This window comes from Dromiciops gliroides, chromosome 1 (assembly GCF_019393635.1).
Source record: "Dromiciops gliroides isolate mDroGli1 chromosome 1, mDroGli1.pri, whole genome shotgun sequence".
NCBI lineage: Eukaryota > Metazoa > Chordata > Mammalia > Microbiotheria > Microbiotheriidae > Dromiciops > Dromiciops gliroides.
Window position 1 is genome coordinate 414,810,877 of NC_057861.1, and position 17,812 is coordinate 414,828,688.

Genomic DNA, 17,812 nt, shown 5'->3' on the forward strand with positions numbered 1-17,812 from the left:
TTTTCTCAGTGTTTACTAAATGCCAGGCCCTGCACTAAGTTCTGGGGGTACAAATACAAGCAAACAAAACAGTTTCTCCCCTCAAGGGGCCTATATACTAAAGATGGAAGACAACGTATAAAGGAGACTTATAGGGAGGAGGAGGGTTATACATTCCTGGCACATAGTAAGTTTGCATGGTGGGGAGATGACGGGGAAAATAGCATAGATGCCCTGCTCTGGCCAAGATAAGAAGGAAACTCATCTATCAGAACTGGAGATCTAGAGGTGGAGTCCAAGATTCAGTGGGAGGGGAAAAGATGAGGATGATGTAGAGTGTAAATAGACAAATCATTCATTAAGCTCATTCGATCCAATACAATCTTGCTTATATTTATTGAGTTCCTATTTTGTGCAAGGCCCTGTGCTAGGCCTATGGATTCAAAGAAAAAAAAAATTTTAATGGATCCTGTCCTCAAAGTACTTACATTCTACTTGGGAGATATAGCATAGAAACAAATAAATATATCCATGATAATTTAAAGAGAAAGCAAGCACCATCAACTAGGTGGGTCAGGAAAGGTTTTCTTTTGTTTGGCTCATTTTTCTTTTCTTTCGAGAGACACTATGGCATAGTGACTAAAGAGCCAGTTTTGAATCCAGGAAGACCTGTGTTCAAGTACTACCTTTGATACATATTGGCCCTAATCCCCAACGCCCCCATCCCTGTCAAGTCAGCCTCTTAGTGCCCAAGACTGATCTTTAAGGCTATAAGTTGCAGAGAAGGTGCCAACTTGCATTAGCTGAGGAAGTTTCCTCCCCTGAGGAATGAAATCATAGGTCCAGTCCTTCTCCCTTTTTAAATTCAGTTAGTGGAAGAATTGAATAGCACAACACAAATGAGTGAATTCTTATAGTAGATTTTCTTTAGAGAGTAACGCTCTAAACTACTTGTTATTTATCTTCAAGATATTAACCATAGGGGTAGCTGGGTGGCATAGTGGATAGAGCACCAGCCCTGGATTCAGGAGTACCTGAGTTCAAATCTGGTCTCAGACACTTGACACTTACTAGCTGTGTGTGTGACCCTGGGCAAGTCACTTAACCCTCATTGCCCTGCAAAAAAAAAAAAAAAAAAAGATATTAACCATAGTGTCTCAGCTAGATCATAGGGTCATCCCAGGGCCATCATCAGTTGTCTTGATTTTTGTCTTGCCACTGGACTTTGATAACTCTGGAAAAGAGTGAGGCGGACTATTTTGTGCAACTCTGCCTCACTTCAGTCCAATCCATGCAAGGTCAAGATATAACCCCATTATGTCATTGGTCCTCTTTGAAAATGGACAAACAACAACAGAGTTGTAGTTGGAAATAACTCTCAAAGACCATGTATTCCAACCCTCCTTCATTTTATAGATGAGGACACTGAAGCTAATAGATGAGAAACAACTTGGCCAACATCAACACAGGTAGTAATAAGAATAGTAATAGGTAATTTATATAGTTCTTCAAGGTTTGCTAAGTGCTTTTACATTTCTTATCTCATTTGATCTTACCAACAACCCTGTGAGGAACATGCTATCATTAGTAAGTGTCCAAGTCAGGATTCAAACCCAGGTCTTTTTACTTCAAAACCATGGCTCTTTCCATTTCATTATGCTGCCTTTAGACATTGGTATTTGTGGTACTGCTGCTTTTGTTGTTCAGTCATTTCAGTTGTTTCTGATTCTTCATGACCCCATTTGGGACTTTCTTGGCTAAGATCCTGGAGTTGTTTGCCATTTCCTTCTCCAGCTCATTTTACATATGAGGAAACTGAGACAGAGTTAAGTGACTTGCCCTGGGTCACACAGCTAGCAGTTGTCTGAGGCCATATTTGAACTCTCAGGAAGATGTCTACCTGACTTGAGACCCCAACATTCTATCCACTGTACCACTCACTGCCCCCAGCACTTGTTGTTAGCTAAATGGACATGGCAATAGTAATAATGCTAAGAACAATGTTCAGATAGGAGCAGAGAAGATGCCTACTTCCTTCCTGTGGACCTCAACATGTAAATTAAGCAAATGTTTCCCAACCTGAACTATAACTGGCAAATTCTCTACCACTGACCCTCTCATCGTTCCTCATTGCATGATACAGAGAACTAGAAGGAAAAGAAAGCCTGGGGCAGGGACGGGGGGGGCGGGGGTGGGGGGGGAGAAGGCTGAGAAAGCAACACAAATTCTTATAGGCTTTTTTTTTCTTTTTTTTTCTTATGGGTTTTAAGAACTAAGAATTCTGGGTAATAAAAGGTTGCAAACCAGTAAAAATTGCAGAACAGTAAAACTTTTTCATAGACACAGGTTAGGAACTATTGAGTTAAACTGAGCAGACTTATAAGGGGGAATATATATTTAGCCAGAATTTCTCAAATTGGAGAGCAAGAATTGCACAAATATTTGATTGTGTAATGAATATAGGAACTAAGGCATTCTAAAAAGTTTTTTGATGGTGATTATGGGAAATTGGGGTTTTTTCTTCATCTCCCCCAAATCTATCTCCTTCCTCTATACACTCTCTCATTTTCTCATATTGCAAACATAGTGAAAGACAATGAAACCCAACATCCTGGATCAAAAAGAGGACCTTTCTTTGTAATAGCCCATCATTTATTTATGGGTTTTCATGCAAATTTTATTTAAAACCCTAAACCTTGCATAAGGAGCCACTGCACTCTTTCTCTCTCTCTCTCTCTCTCACACACACACACACACACACACACAGAAGAGTTTGTTAGTTGTCACTCAGAGGTATTTATTCCACCTAATATTTGCATGAAATAACAGACATTTGCATTTTAGTGTTTGGGTGTTTTATTTACTTTGTTATGAAATTTTACTATGGAGTTCTGAAGTGTGATCATATTTTTAAAAATGAAATCTTGGTAAGATAATTTAAATATGATCTTTAAAGATAATTATATATATGTATGTGTATATATATATATATATATATATATTTTTTAAGGGTTACCTAGGTATTTTAGTGAATAGAGTGAGAGGACCTAGGTTCAAATTCTTACTGTGACCCTACCTGTGTGACCTTGCTTGGGTAAATCACTTCACCTCTCAGTGCCTTGGTTTCTTCATCTGTAAAATGACAGAGTTGGACTAGGTGACCTCTGAGGTTCCTTTCAGTTCTAGAGCTCTGAGCCCCTGATCCTGTGATCTCTTCTGGACATGGGCATTGGGGATTACCTTCCTACTTTAGATTCTTTCCAAAATTATCTCCTTAAGAAATTAATGTGAACCCCCTCCCCCCAAAAAATACCACTCCCTCTTTTCCTTTCTAATGAGAAGGGGGAAAAGAGACTGTTTATAGAAACAGCCCATAAAACAATTGACATCTTTTTTTACCTGAAACTGATTTAGAAGGTCAATGGCTTCATCAGCCTCTCTGTCTGTATCCTTGCCCTGGTGTCCCTGTCATCCCCATTTTCTTACTACATGGTATTTTATTTTTGACCCTGTGCCCTCCCATTGTGTGAGTTAAAATGGATCATAGTAAAAGGACTATTCCTTTATATATTCCTAGTCTATCTGAATAATTTGTGAAACCTTCTTGAAACCCCAGGCTACTGGTACAAATAAATCCCTTAGGACACAGCAGGAAAAAGAAGGGGTGTCAGTGATGGTCCTTTGGATAAGCTGCCATCAGGATTGTCAAAGAAAGCTCAGACCAGCAGGATGTCAAAGGCAAAGAGATGTAGGTTTTGGCTGTCAAACAAACAAAGAATAGAAGCTTGGAAATATGAAAGGGGTATGGCAAGCAGGGGCTGGTATTGGGTGAGAACAGGGGGCCTATGCTAGAGCAGAGGCAGCCTGCCACAAGTGAGCCCCAAAACATTATGTGTATTTTGGATTATTAAATAATGCCATGAGACAAGAAATACAGAGGAAATGTGAATTCTTTTTTTTTTTTTTTTTGGTGAGGCAATTGGGGTTAAGTGACTTGCCCAGGGTCACACAGCTAGTAAATGTTAAGGGTGACCCTACCTGTGTGACCTTGCTTGGGTAAATCACTTCACCTCTCAGTGCCTTGGTTTCTGCCTTGTTATCCTCAACATCTCATGTGATATCCAACACAAGACAGATTCTTTTTTTTCAAGGCAGATTCTTTTTTTTTTTTTTCAGGGAAATGAGGTTTAAGTGACTTGCCCAGGGTCACACAGCTAGTGTCAAGTGTCTGAGGCTGGATTTGAACTCAGGTTCTCCTGAATCCAAGGCCAGTGCTTTATCCACTGCACCACCTAGCTGCCCCCAACAAGGCAGATTCTTTTAAAAAAATGCTTATTAAATAAAGAATAGGATGGAACATAATATTGCAATAAAACAGAAACATTCTTAACCACATATTTTCTTCCTTTGGGGAATATATATTTTATTAGAAAAATAATAATTGGTGGGAAGGACAGATATTAATGCTCTATTATCTCTATACCCTCAAAAAGAATAGTTAAGTAATTAATCACTTTTGCTTTTATCTTGAAAGTAGATTAACTGTAGATGGTTTATATCCTATTCTTAAAAGCTTTTAAATTTGTTATGATGTCAGTCTACATGTCTGTTTATAGCTTAAGTGAACACAAAAAATATCTTACTTATTCTTAATTCTCATGCATATTTCTCACCCCAAAGCTAGGTATTTCTCACAGTTTTATAAAATAATCAATATTTTTATCCTCCTATAATTTTCCTCTTAATGGTCTGCTAAACTATGGACATCAGCATGGCCAGCTAATGAAGAAAATTGACAAACTCTGTCTTAGATCTGATTCAATTGAACTCAGTCCAACAAACATGTGTTAAGGGACTTCTCTAGGCCAGGCACTCTGTTAGGTGTGAGTAATAGAAAGACAGAAATGAAATGCCCCCTGCCCTCAAGGAACTTGTCTTCTCTTCATTTGAAAACATTCCTCCATCATGACAATATAATTATCTTCAAACCAGTGTTCATTAGCGAGAAGGAATTGGAGTCCAAGTTCAGTTTAAATAAGAACCACAGTCCTTGGAAATTCTGTTTTGTCATCATATATATTAATTTCAAGTCTTGAATTTACTACAAGGTTGTGGGGGAAGCCTCACTTTGAATGAAAACTAGCATGCTGACTGTGTGAGCACCCTCACCTTGAAACCAGGACTCAAAATCAATTCTCTTTTGAGGGATGATGAACTAGGGCCAGGTCAGGTTTTAAAGGTTTATTTATTCCCTGGGCTTGGAAATGGGAGAATCTTATTCTCTGTCAGATGCACATGCTTTGTGGTTCTGTTAGCAGAAGCATCTAGGCTGAATAGACACTTTCTAGTTCCCCTTTTCCTCCTCATTCTTGCCTAATATCCTGAACACATAAATTTTTTTTCTTCTTTTTTTACTGAATCTTCTTTTGACCTTGGGGGTAGGGGAGAAATAGGGGAAGAACCATTAAACTCTTCCTGGACAAGCTTTTGCCAAAAGTAAGAATTTACAATTCTTTGTGCATGAAATATACATAAAGAACAGCTACCAAAGCCAGAATTAGGGGTGGGACATTATCCTGGCCCCAGGAAGGATGCACTAAGAGCAGCTTTATTCCTAGCTAGAAACAGAGCTGCATTACAATGTTTTGCAGCATGCAGATCACTTCCATGTTGGGTTCCTCCTTGAAAATGTATCTAAAATTCCAAAGAAAAGAAAGGTGTGCAGAACACAGTTATTTAAAGTCATTTTACATTTACAGTCAATGAAATACAATGGCCCATAGAAAGAAAATGTTAAAACTATGTTTCTCTGCAGTGTTCTGTGCAAAGGATTTGGTTCTAACACCTTAGAACAGGATTCCCCAATCCTTTTTATTTCCTCAAAGTCTCAGAGGTCACATGATATAGTGGAAAGAATAAGGGATTCAGAGTTAGTGATCCTGGGTTCAAATCCTGGCTTGGTTAGTTGTGTGATCTTGGGCTAGTCACTTTCTATTCTCCATGGGTTTCAGTTTCTTCTGTAAAATGGAGAAGGGGAAGGCTAAATTATTTCTAACATCCCTTTCGTCTCTCAAGCCCTGTGACCATACCAGCAAATGTAGATAAGTAACAATTTAACAGAGATGGGTTTGTGACCTGGAGATCAACCAATAATCTGCTGTTCCTGTTGGGACTCCTGCCTTAATACATCATTGTGTCCCTTTGTCTTCGGTCTCAATAACATTAAAGCTCTGGCTTAAAAAGTTCCTTTTTCTTTTCAGCCAGTAGCCCCTGCCATACATTTCATTAAAAGCCTAAAAAACCCAGGCACAAGTAAACATCATTCATTGTTCTCATGTTACTCCTCTGAGTGACCCAAGATTGGGTACATGTGTATATACCAACACAGGTGAGTATTTGGACCAGTTGGAGAACATTCAGTCTCCCTGGACCAACATTTAGATGTTGCTTTATAACCCCACATAAATATCTATGCACACACACACACACATATATACATATAGTTACACAAATATAAATGTATGCATATGCATGTGCATATATAGAAATGCCTATTTCTATGTACTGACTTGACTTCTAAATATCATCACGCCTTTGAAACAGGCATTTAGAATGTGAAGCATTTGAATATCTTGATTCCTTCCTTCCCCCCCCCCCCCCCCCCCCCCCCCCGTAACTTGGGCCAGGAGGGAGTATTGTTTTTTGCAATTTTGGATATGGTTCCTACTCAGTGTTAACAATAACAATCATTGACATTTAAATAGTGTTTTGAAAGTGCTTTTCTTGGTACGTAATCTCATCTGAACCTCACAACAAACAACCCTGTGAGGTAAGTACCTACTGATATTATCCCCATTTGATACAAGAGGCCCACAGGTACACAACTGGAAAATGGCAGGGGTAGGAGGTGAATTCAGAACTTCCTGATGCCAAGTCTATCCATTAGGCTAAGTTGCTCTCCAGATAAATATGTAAATAAATAAGTAAGAGATCCCTTAGCCACTACATATACACTACACAGATAATAAGGAAAGTGCAGTGTATTCAAAGAACAGGTCAGAAACAGGTTTTCTGTTTGAAAGATCCCTAAGACGTAAGAAAATATCCCTATTTCAAAATATCAGCTCAGCTGAGCTTCCTTCATGTCGTTTTCATTGGTTTACTTATAAACACTAGGACTGTAGGAATCTGAATGGTCTCTTCCCTAAACTCGGGGGCTTTTTTGAAAAAAAAAAAAAAACACCAAAAAACACTTACCTACAGTGACATCTAGTGGCAAATGGGGCTTGAGTGAAGGGGATTTCCATTTCCTGTCATCTGGATCATAGATTTTGAGTTGAAAGGGGTACTTAGAGATCTTCTCATCCACATCTTTCACTTTACAAATGAGGAGAAACTGATGGTACAAAAGATCCTACATAACTCGAGCTGAGGTCACAGGCAGGTAGAAAGTGGTAGCATCAGTATTATAATCCAGGCCCTCTCATTCCAAATCCAGGGCTTTTCCCTCCATACCACCCTGCTTCAGAGTTGCCTGATCTGTGTCCTCCAATTCTGCATACTGTTAAATAGGGGATCTGTGAGAAGATTCCAGGGTTAGATAGGCTTTCCCATTATAATTATTTTGGGGGGGGGAGGGTTGAGGCAATTGGGGTTAAGTGACTTGCCCAGAGTCACACAGCTAATAAGTGTCTGAGGCTGGATTTGAACTCAGGTCACACAGCTAGTAAGTGTCTGAAGCTGGATTTGAACTCAGGTCCTCCTGAATCCAAGGCCGGTGCTCCATCCACTGCACCACCTAGCTGCCCCTTCCCATTATAAATTAAAACTGAAATCTTTCCCTCCAATCTTGCCAATGGCCTCTTAATTTCTACACTCAACAACATTTTCTCTGTCTTCATTGTCCTTGATCTTTCTGCAGCTTTTGATGCTTGCTGTTAACACTCCCTGTTTCTGGATATACTCTTCTCTTTTGACATTCATGACACTGGTTATCTTTACCTTCAAGAAGTAGCTCAGACACCATCTTCTGATTTCCTGTCACCACCACCAATTGTCGGTGTTCTCTTCCTTTTCAAATTATTTTATATTTACTTTACCCACTCACATGCTGTGTTGCATATAGGAGGTAAGATTGTTGAGGGTGGGAATAATGTTTTTTTCTATTTTTGTATCTGTAGTGCCTGGCACATAACAGGCATTCAATAAATGCTTGTTGATTGACTGATAACCTTGAATGAAAAATTAGACTTCTTCAGCTCAACCCTAGAGAGAGTAATCATAAATAATTGGTAGAAGTTTAAGAGGGAATGATTTGGGTTCGATGTAAGAAAAAAGCATCCTAGGCATTAGAACTATATCCAAGTAGAATGAAAAGTAAGTCCTCCATCATTGAAGGACCTTAACCAAAGGTGAGATGACCACTTGTTCGAGATATTGTAAAGATAGTAGTATAGTTGCTGGCACATAGTAGGCACTTTATAAATGTTTGTTTTTTGCTTCCTTCCTCCATGCCAGAAGGAACAAAAATTTGAAGGCAGAAAAGGATTAATTTCCAGGGTATTTCATAGAGAAGATATCTAAAGAATGGGGAGAAACATGAATAGAATCATTAGCCCCCTCTCTCCTCTTAAAAAAAGTGATTTACCAACTGATATACTCAGGATTATCAGATTAGAGATTAAAAGATGGATAGAAACTCAAAAGTAGCTCATCCAACCCTTTTAATATTATTAGTTGAGAGGTAGCTAGGTAGCACAGTGGATAGAGCACCAGCCCTGGAGTCTGGAGGACCTGAGTTCAAATGTGGCCTCAGAAACTTACTAGCTGTGTGACCGTGGGCAAGTCAAGTAACCCTGACCTGTCTCAAAAAAAAAATTCTGAACAAAAGTATATTTAATAGGTGAGGAATCAGAAGCCCAGAACCAGCATTCAAATCCAGGTCTTCTGATTCCAAATCCAAAGCTCTCTCCATTGCATCAAGCTTTCTCGCCATAACATTTTTATGAAAATAGTCTATGAACCATTCATATCAAAGGTATCCTTCACAAAAACATGAAAAGGATTGGGAAGATTTCTTTTTAGCAAATGTTGCAGGACTCAGTCAACAGACATTTATTTTTTTTTATTTGTTTGTTTGATTGTTCATTCGTTTATTCGTTCATTCATTTATTTATTTATTTTCATTTTATTTAGACTTTTCCCCAAGTTACATGTATCAATAGATATTTATTAAGCCCTTACTATGTGCCAGGCATTGTGCTAAGTGCTAGGGATACAAAGAAATGCAAGTATGTGTGTGCGCGTGTGTGCATGTGTGTGTGTGTGTACACGCGCGTGTGTGTTGCTTTATGTACCATTTTTTGATTAAACAAACAAAATACTTGACTCTGAACGAAATGTATTTTAAAGGCCCTTTATGGAATATCTCCCTGAAACATAAACCAATCTTTTAAACTATAATATTTTTCCAGTGCTATTCTTTGGTTATGAATCATGAAATACCACAATTTCTAAAGAATCAAAATTGCAAACCACCCAAAGAGCAAGGGTTTTAAATAGGTTACAGCACATGACCAACAATTTGCTTATAAGAACAGGTGTACTGGATCTCTTCAGAGAAATATGACTAGAAAAGGAAGTGGGACGGTCATGAAGGAAGATTGAAGGATAACAGATGGAGAGCACAGGTGTTGCATTGGCACCCATACAACCTTAAGGACCCAGAGAAAGGGTACTAATAGATCCCTTGTGGAGGATTTATGGTGGTACTGGATCCTAGAAGGAAGGAAGTAAAGGAAGGAGGGAGGGAGAGAAAGAAGAAGGAAGGAAGGAAAAAAGGAAGGCAGGAAACAAGTATTTATTAAGTACCTACTATATGACAGACACTACGCTAAATATTACCTAATGTTCCTCACAACCCTGAGAGGTAGGCGCTATTATTATTTGGGGGGGGGTATACATGTATGATTATGTAAAACATTACCATATTTGTTATTTTGAACAAGCAAACTTGATTTTGAAAAAATGAAAGTGAATAATAGCATGCTTCAATCTGTTCCATCAATATCAGTTCTTTCTTTGGAGCGGGATAGTATATTTCATCTATAGTCCTTTGAGATTGTCTTGGATCATTGTATTGTTGAGAACAGTCAAGTTATTCACAGTTCTTCATCAAATGATATTGCTGTCTCTATGCACAATGTTCTCTTGGTTCTGCTCACTTTACAATACATCATTTCATACATGTCTTTCCAGGCCTTTCTGAAATTGTCCTGTTTGTCATTTCTTATAGCATAATAATATTCCATCACCATTATATGCCACAGTTTGTTTAGTCATTCCCCAGTTGATGGGGGTAAGTGCTATTATTATCCCCATTTTATTGTTGGGGAAACTGAGGCAAACAGAGGTTAAGTGACTTTCCCATGGTCAAACAGCTAGTCTGAGGTTGGATTTGAACTCTGCTCTTCCTCACTCCATTGTGCCACCTAACTCCCTCCTCACAGGATGAAAATGGTGTGGACGGGATGTGATATTTATCATTGGAAGGAGAATCTCAGTGGATAAAATCACCACTTCATTGAAGTGCATAGACATTCTTCTCTAGCCAGGTATCTCCCATATATATGTTAAGAGTTTGCAATATGTAACTGTAGAGGTAATTTTGTTGAGTAGTCCTCTGGTTATCCATATCAGGTGAGACATATTTGCTGGTGATATCTGCCACTTTTACAAAGGATATCCCCAAAAGAGTACAAATGGAAGAAGGATTCATTATGAGCTCTTCCAATATCCTTGTTTCTAGATACCATTATGCTGGTGCAATCAAGTCTCACTTAGCCCAAAAGCATTTTTTTAATGAGATAACTGGTTACATAAAAGAGATAGACCTAGTGAACTACACGGGAAAAAAGTTGATGAAAAATACATACTGCCTAGATTATGACATGCTATTGAATTGGCAACCCATTAAGTTAATCCATCCCTACCTATATCTTGGATTGGCATTGCTGATATACAGAGACCTGAGTCCAGAATGGTATAGGAGGAAAATAATTGGTTGGATTGCACTAAAGAAATCATTTCAATACTTTCAAAAATTCTCAGCTACTCCCTAAAATAAAACAAAACAAAACAAAAATCTTTTTAAGACCAATATTTTTCTGGTATTACAATATATCTCCAAATTGTAGAACATGATGATTTCCAAGCAACCAAAATTTCAAGTGACCCCGTGAGTAATGGGGAGATGCATGACAAGTATAAAGAAGCTACCACATATTGCCAATGTATATGTGAACAAAAGGAGTGACATCAATCTTCAAGGAAAGGTATGATTGGAAAAGGAGGGAGGAAAATCTTGTAGCACAAGTGTGGGACAACAGACAGTTCAAATACAACAGTGGTACCTATGAAATGATAAAACATCAAGAGGAAAACCTTCTGAAATCTGAATAGATGCTCTGTGGGCTTTCTAGGAAAACAGGCACATATCTCACAGAGTAAGACACCATGAATGTATTATGATCGCTCTATTGGAGAGTGCCCTTATCGAGCTCACAGCCCCATTAAAGTTTTAAAGTCTATTTGGGCCTATGAATTCATTTTCCTTCTCATTTTTGCATGTTTTTGCTCACCAAGAGTAGCAAAGATACCTTGTGCTTGGTACTGGAGAAATTTTCTGTCTTTTCTTAAAAATGGCTGTTTCTTTAATGTGTCAAAGTCATTTAAAACCCTATTTTTGTTTTTCAAGGATCCAAGTTAGTTTCCTCTGCAGAATTCAAAAACTTTGTTATGTGGTACAATAAGAAAAGGACTGGATTTAGAACTTGGAAAACCTGGATTCAAATCCTGACCCTGTTATCCACTGTCTGTATCACCTTAGTGTTAAGGGCTAAAATTCTAGCTAAACTGTCTAAAATATCTAGTGAGTGGTCGCCAATAAATTATAAGCTTTAGCAAGAGTTAGACTTTTAAGCATTTATTAAGGAAAAGAAGAATTTGGTAAAGAAAGAGAGAAAGGCCTAGATTCCTATCTATTAAAGGGAGAGCACATTTCTAGCTCCCTTCTCCGCCAGCGTCCTCAGGAAAGAGACCGAGACTGAGCGCCAGTCTCTTCCTTCCTCCTCCCACTAGCCCGCGTCACTTCCTGACTCCTGGTCTTGCCCTCAAAGACCTTCGCTTCATGGGCAGAACTCTTCTACAGTAAGTATCCAGCAGGTGGTGTCATTCCAATCATTACATTAGGAAATTGATTTCACCTTTCTCAGCCTCAGTTTCATGATGATTTCCTCTCTGCCACTAGAAACAGAAGAACTGTTTGTACTTAACATAAATCCATTTCCCGTAATTTGAATTTCTAAGTGAAAATTGCTATTATATACATATAAAAGAATGATGCTTTGAAAGGGAAAGACGGAGTGAAATGTTTTGAAGAGGCTTTTTAAAAAATCCTTTATTTTCGCTCCTGTTTTGATCAACAAGTATGAAATTGATAATGAGAGGACTGAGAACTCCATGTGCTCTTAAAAATTAGGAAGCAAAAACTCTCTGCAAGCATGACGAAGACTTTTAAAACTTGGTAATATGAGGAATTTGTACTAGTTGACTTCTAAAGTCCCTGTCGTTGGGGGTAGCTAGGTGACACTGTAGGTAAAGCACCAGCCCTAGATTCAGGAGGGCCTGAGTTCAAATCTGGCCTCAGACATTTGACACTTACTAGCTGTATGACCTTGGGCAAGTCACTTAACCCTCATTGCCCTGCAATAATCATAATAATAATCATAATAATAATAATATTTAAAAGTTCCTGTTGTTGTTTAGCTTTTTCAGTTGTGCCCAAGTCTTTGTTACCCCTTCTGGAATTTTCTTGGCAAAGATACTGGAGTGGTTTCTTATTTCCTTATCTAGCTCATTTCACAGATAAGGAAACTGAGGCAAACAGGGTTAAGTGACTTACTTTGACCAGCTAGTAAGCATCTCAAGCTGGATTTGAACCCATGACAACAAATCTTCCTGATTCCAGGCCTGGTATTCTATCTACTGCACTACCTAGCTGCCCTAAAAATAGCTGAATAAAAATTTCAGTTATTTACTGGTTTTCCAGTCACATCCAACTCTTTGTGACCCCATTTATTGTTTTGTTGTTGTTGTTGTTGTTTTTGGTGAGGCAGTTGGGATTAAGTGACTTGCCCAGGGTCACACAGCTAGTGTCAAGTGTCTGAGGCCGGATTTGAACTCAGGTCCTCCTAAATCCAGGGCCAGTGCTCTATACAGCTGCCCCCCACCCCAATTTGGGGTTTTCTTGGTGGAGATAGTAGAGTGGTTTGCCGTTCCCTTCTCCAGCTCACTTTTCAGATGAGGACACTGAGGCAAAAGGGCTGAGTGACTTACTTGCCCAGGGTCACACAACTAGTAAGTGTCTAAAGCCAGATTTGAACTTAGGTCTTCCTGACTCCAAGCCAGGCACTTTATCCGCCATACCACCTAACTGCCCTTAAAGTCCTTACAGATCTAATTTTATTATCCTATAATTTTATCATTCAAATCACCAAAAAACAAAACAAAACAAACAAAAAACAAAGAATACTGCTCCTAAAAGTTTGATCCAAAGCCATTGATCACTGATCTTTGGAAAGGACTACATTAAACTTCCATTATTACTGCTTTAGCATGGTCTTTGAATGGTAGAACTTTTAAAAGTTGTGGCCAAACTTACAGTAAAAATGTTCTCCCTATATTTTTAAGACTACGTGGATGCTCTAGTTATCAATTACTTTAGTTATCCATTTCTGCTCAGTGTTCTAATTATCAATTAATTTTATCAAAACAGGACTTTTTTTTTTTAAACAGGACTTTAAACAAAAAGTTTTTTGTTTTTTTTTAAAACACTCAACATTTTTTGGTTCTTTCTCTCCCTTCCATAGTGTCATTCTTTTGTATGTATATCACATCAAAATGTCTTCATTCAGAAGTCCATAGTGTAGGTGAATGATCGACAGTAGCTATAAATATTTCCTCTGCTTCTTGCCACATAGAAGAAATCATTTTATTTTCATGTTTTGCTATTAATATGAGGTTGCCTTGGATATTCTCCAGATGGAAAATAGTGTCATCATAAGCTCTTTCCTTTTTCCTCCTTATATTTCATTTACTCAGTCATTGTCTTTAGTTACGGACCACGGCCGGTAATAGCCAATTGTCAGTATTGTTGATAATTTGATTCTTCAGAAGATGGAGGAAGCGACAAGGGGAACTGCTATTCTAAAGTGAGTCTCACTGTGAACAAGAGGAACTGACTGACAAGTAGAAATAATGGAAACTTTGGAAGGAAGTTCCTGGGCCATCAGAAATGATAGATAAGGAGGAGAATGCAGACACAGTCTGACATCTGCTGTAGACGTCTGAAAGGTAAATTTCAAAGAGTTTAGAGAAAAGGTAGATAGGATCAGACAGCCCACGTGGAGACAAAAGGAAGATTAAAATAGGGAGAATATGCTGGCAATGGTACAATGTGGTTTTTTTTGGTTTTTTGGATTTTTTTGGTAAGGCAATTGGGGTTAAGTGACTTGCCCAGGGTCACACAGCTAGTAAGTGTGTAAAGTGTCTGAGTCCGGATTTGAACTCAGGTCCTCCTGAATCCAGGGCCAGTGCTCTATCCACTGTGCCACCTAGCTGCCCCGGCAATGGTACAATGTTAATGGAAGGAAAAAATATTCAACTCCCATGTTGGTACTCTTTTCTCTGTCAAGGAAAATCTTCATATTGGGACAACACAAAAACAATGTCCATTTGAAACACAAAACAAATAGGTATATGGTCAGAGAGTACCTCACTTCCTCTTCATGTGTTCAAGTTGTAGGATCTGGATGAACTGTGTTCCAGGTTACTGAAAGTATTTTCATATGTGATTGCTGAGCCATCAGTAATCTGGAAAAAAAAAAAAGACTTAATATCAATGAAATCACAGATGTTTTGTCAATTCTTAGAAAAGGAAATGATCGACAACCAGCATAGATTCATCATGAATATATCATGCCAGAACAATGTAATTTCCTTTCATGATAAGATTAGGAAGGAGCAATGTTGAGCATAAGTATTTGAATCACAAACTTGGAGTCATGAAGGACTGGCTTTGTATCCTGCCCTTGACACTTACTAAGTGTGTGTGAGAGTAGGCAAATCACTCAACTTCTCTGGGCCTCAGTTTCCTAATATGTAAAAGGGGGGATAATAATAACTATGATACCCACTTCACATGGTTGTCATGAGGCTCAGTGGGATAACTGAAGCATCTAGATGGTATGGTGAATCAAGTCCTGGATTTGGTATCTGGAAGACCAAAATTTAAATCCTACCTCAGATATTTACTAGCTATGTGACCCTAGGCAAGTCACTTAACCTGTGTCAGCCTCAGTTTCTTCAACTGTAAATGGATATAATAGTAATACATACCTCATATCATTGTTGTGAGAATCAAATGAGACAACATTTAAAGAATTTTGCAAATCTTAAAGTACTATATACATTTTAGTTATTATAATAATAACATATATGTAAAACATGACCAGATGTGAAGGATTTTCTTGTTATTATAATATCACACAAAGATCCTTGAACTCAGTCACAAGACCTGATTTCAATCCCAGATTTGCTACCTACTAGCTGTGTGACCAAGGGTATGTAAAAAAATTTTAACTGCTATCTGAAAAATTTTAACTGGCTCCTAATCTGTAAACTCCTGGCTGACTGGCTAATCGGAAAAATATAACTATAAGCTATCTGAAAAACTATAACTTTCTGTAGCTGAAATTGTCTGGCTTGGCATCTGAAAGCTGCTAGCTATCTGCCTATCTGTAGGCTATTAACTGCCGAAACCAGTCTGTAAGGTTCATTTTAAAAAAATTCCCCAACTGCTTCTCTCAGACTGATAAGAAAAAGCTTCTTTTCAATGAAAGCAAAAACAGGGTTTATTGATAAGAATAAACTTAGAGATAAGGATACAGAAAAGTAAAATATACAACCTGACTGCATTTAACTTTCTCCCTGCCACCATGAAATCTCACCTGTGGTGCAGCCACACCACACCTCACTTGGACTGGTTCGCCTCCCTCTCTCTGGCTCACCACTTGCACTTTCTCATCTCCTCCATCTCTTAGTCATGCCCCCTTTCTCCATAGTGTCTCCCTGCATTTCCTTTCTTAGTCCTCCCTGTAGCTCCTTCTTCACTCCTCCTACTGACCCCCCTTTCACTACTCCTACTGCTTTTTAAAACCCCTTTTCTCTCAGAAACCTCGGGCCGGGCACACCCATGCACCCCAAACCAATTGGTTGGTACCCCCAGGCCACGCCAAAGGCCAGCTTGGGGCATGGAGACTGCATACCCAAAGCCAGAGTGGGGTGGGGCTGGGCAGAGAAACTCCCTGGGCACGCCTGGGTTTTCTGAGTATATCCCTGCTGAGCAGGGTGTGGGCGCCTGAGGCCTCTGTGAGGGGCTTGCTGCACCCCTGAGGGGGGGCAGCAGAGGTAGCTGCAACGTGCCTGAGGCGAATTTTAGCTTCTTACAGGTAGAACCCTTAATCTCTATGAATCTCCTTTTCCTCACCTGTAAAATACTTTTTCAGTGTTTTAATGCATCCATGATCTCACTGATATAGATGCTCCTCCAGTGGTGCCTTATTTACATCTCCTCTTGCAAATTCCTGTGAAACTCTTGCCTATGTTCTTCTATGAATCCTCCAGAAGAAGTTCAAACAACTTGGTGAGGGCCCTCCTCTCTCCCCTTTCCCACTCCTCTGCCATTGATACTCTAAAAATGGAACTGGGATACACAGAACTGGGGCAGAGGGGGGCATTTTTTTGTTTTGTTTCATGAGTTACTATGACCAAATAATTCATCATCTAGTAACCAAACTGTCACAATCAAAGAATCTCTCTGTATCAGGAAAGCCAAGTCTCCCCAAAGCAGAAGCCACATGCAAAGTTTATCCAGTCTTGTAGAACCTATCAGAGCTTGTACTTCTCTGATAATGCTTTAAGAACCTGAACTCACCTTCATGCCATGACAAGGCATCTGAGGAGGACTCTTGTACAGGCTGTAAAATACTAACAATGACTAAACTACAAACCACACAGGGCTATCAACTTTACAATAACTTTGTAAACTTCAAAGTGGTGTGTAAATGTAAGTTAATATAATGCCAAGACTTAAATAGGAGGGAAATGATACAGTATACTTAGGTATCAGTAAGGCATTTGAAGGAGTATCTCAGGTCATCCTCAAGGACGTGATGAGTAAAAGACAAGCTTATTGATAGTAGAGTTAGATGAATTCAGTACTATTTGACAACTGCACCCAAACAGTATTGATTCATAGAATCATGTCAACTCAGAGGGAAGTCACTACTGAAGAGCTAAAGGATTCTGTTGCTGGTCTTGCTCTGTTAACTATATTTATTGGATGGAGGCATAGATGACATGCTTATCAAATATGTAAATGCTGAGAAACTGGAAGGGACAGCAGATGTATTGCTGGGTCAGGATCCCAAGATGCTGATAAACTAAAATGTTTAACTGACGCTGGTTGTATGAAATTTAATTAGGATTAAACTTAATTGAGATAAAAGCCCATATGGATTCAAGAATATCAGTTGTACCAGTTCTGGATGGAGGGAAGTGTGGTTAGGCCATATTTCACATTCAGGAAATTAACAGGACCAGGACTCAAGAAGGTGGTAGTATATATGTTGATATGATGCAAAAATGCATTTCCAGAGGATAGCAGAAAATTTGCAGGGGAAAGTGGGAAGCTAGAAGGGACAAAGATGAAAAT

General features: G+C 38.8%; 1 protein-coding gene and 1 long non-coding RNA gene across 2 annotated transcripts in view; one reads left to right on the forward strand and one right to left on the reverse strand.

The window, feature by feature from the left end:
* FYB1 (FYN binding protein 1) overlaps window positions 1-17,812 on the forward strand; it is a 203,214-nt gene that overhangs the window by 33,756 nt on the left and 151,646 nt on the right.
* Window positions 1-17,812, reverse strand: part of LOC122734903 — a 54,173-nt gene that overhangs the window by 25,300 nt on the left and 11,061 nt on the right. The window contains exon 2 of the long non-coding RNA XR_006354087.1: window positions 14,812-14,910. This is a non-coding gene — a long non-coding RNA (uncharacterized LOC122734903). The remainder of the gene's footprint in view (window positions 1-14,811; window positions 14,911-17,812) is intronic.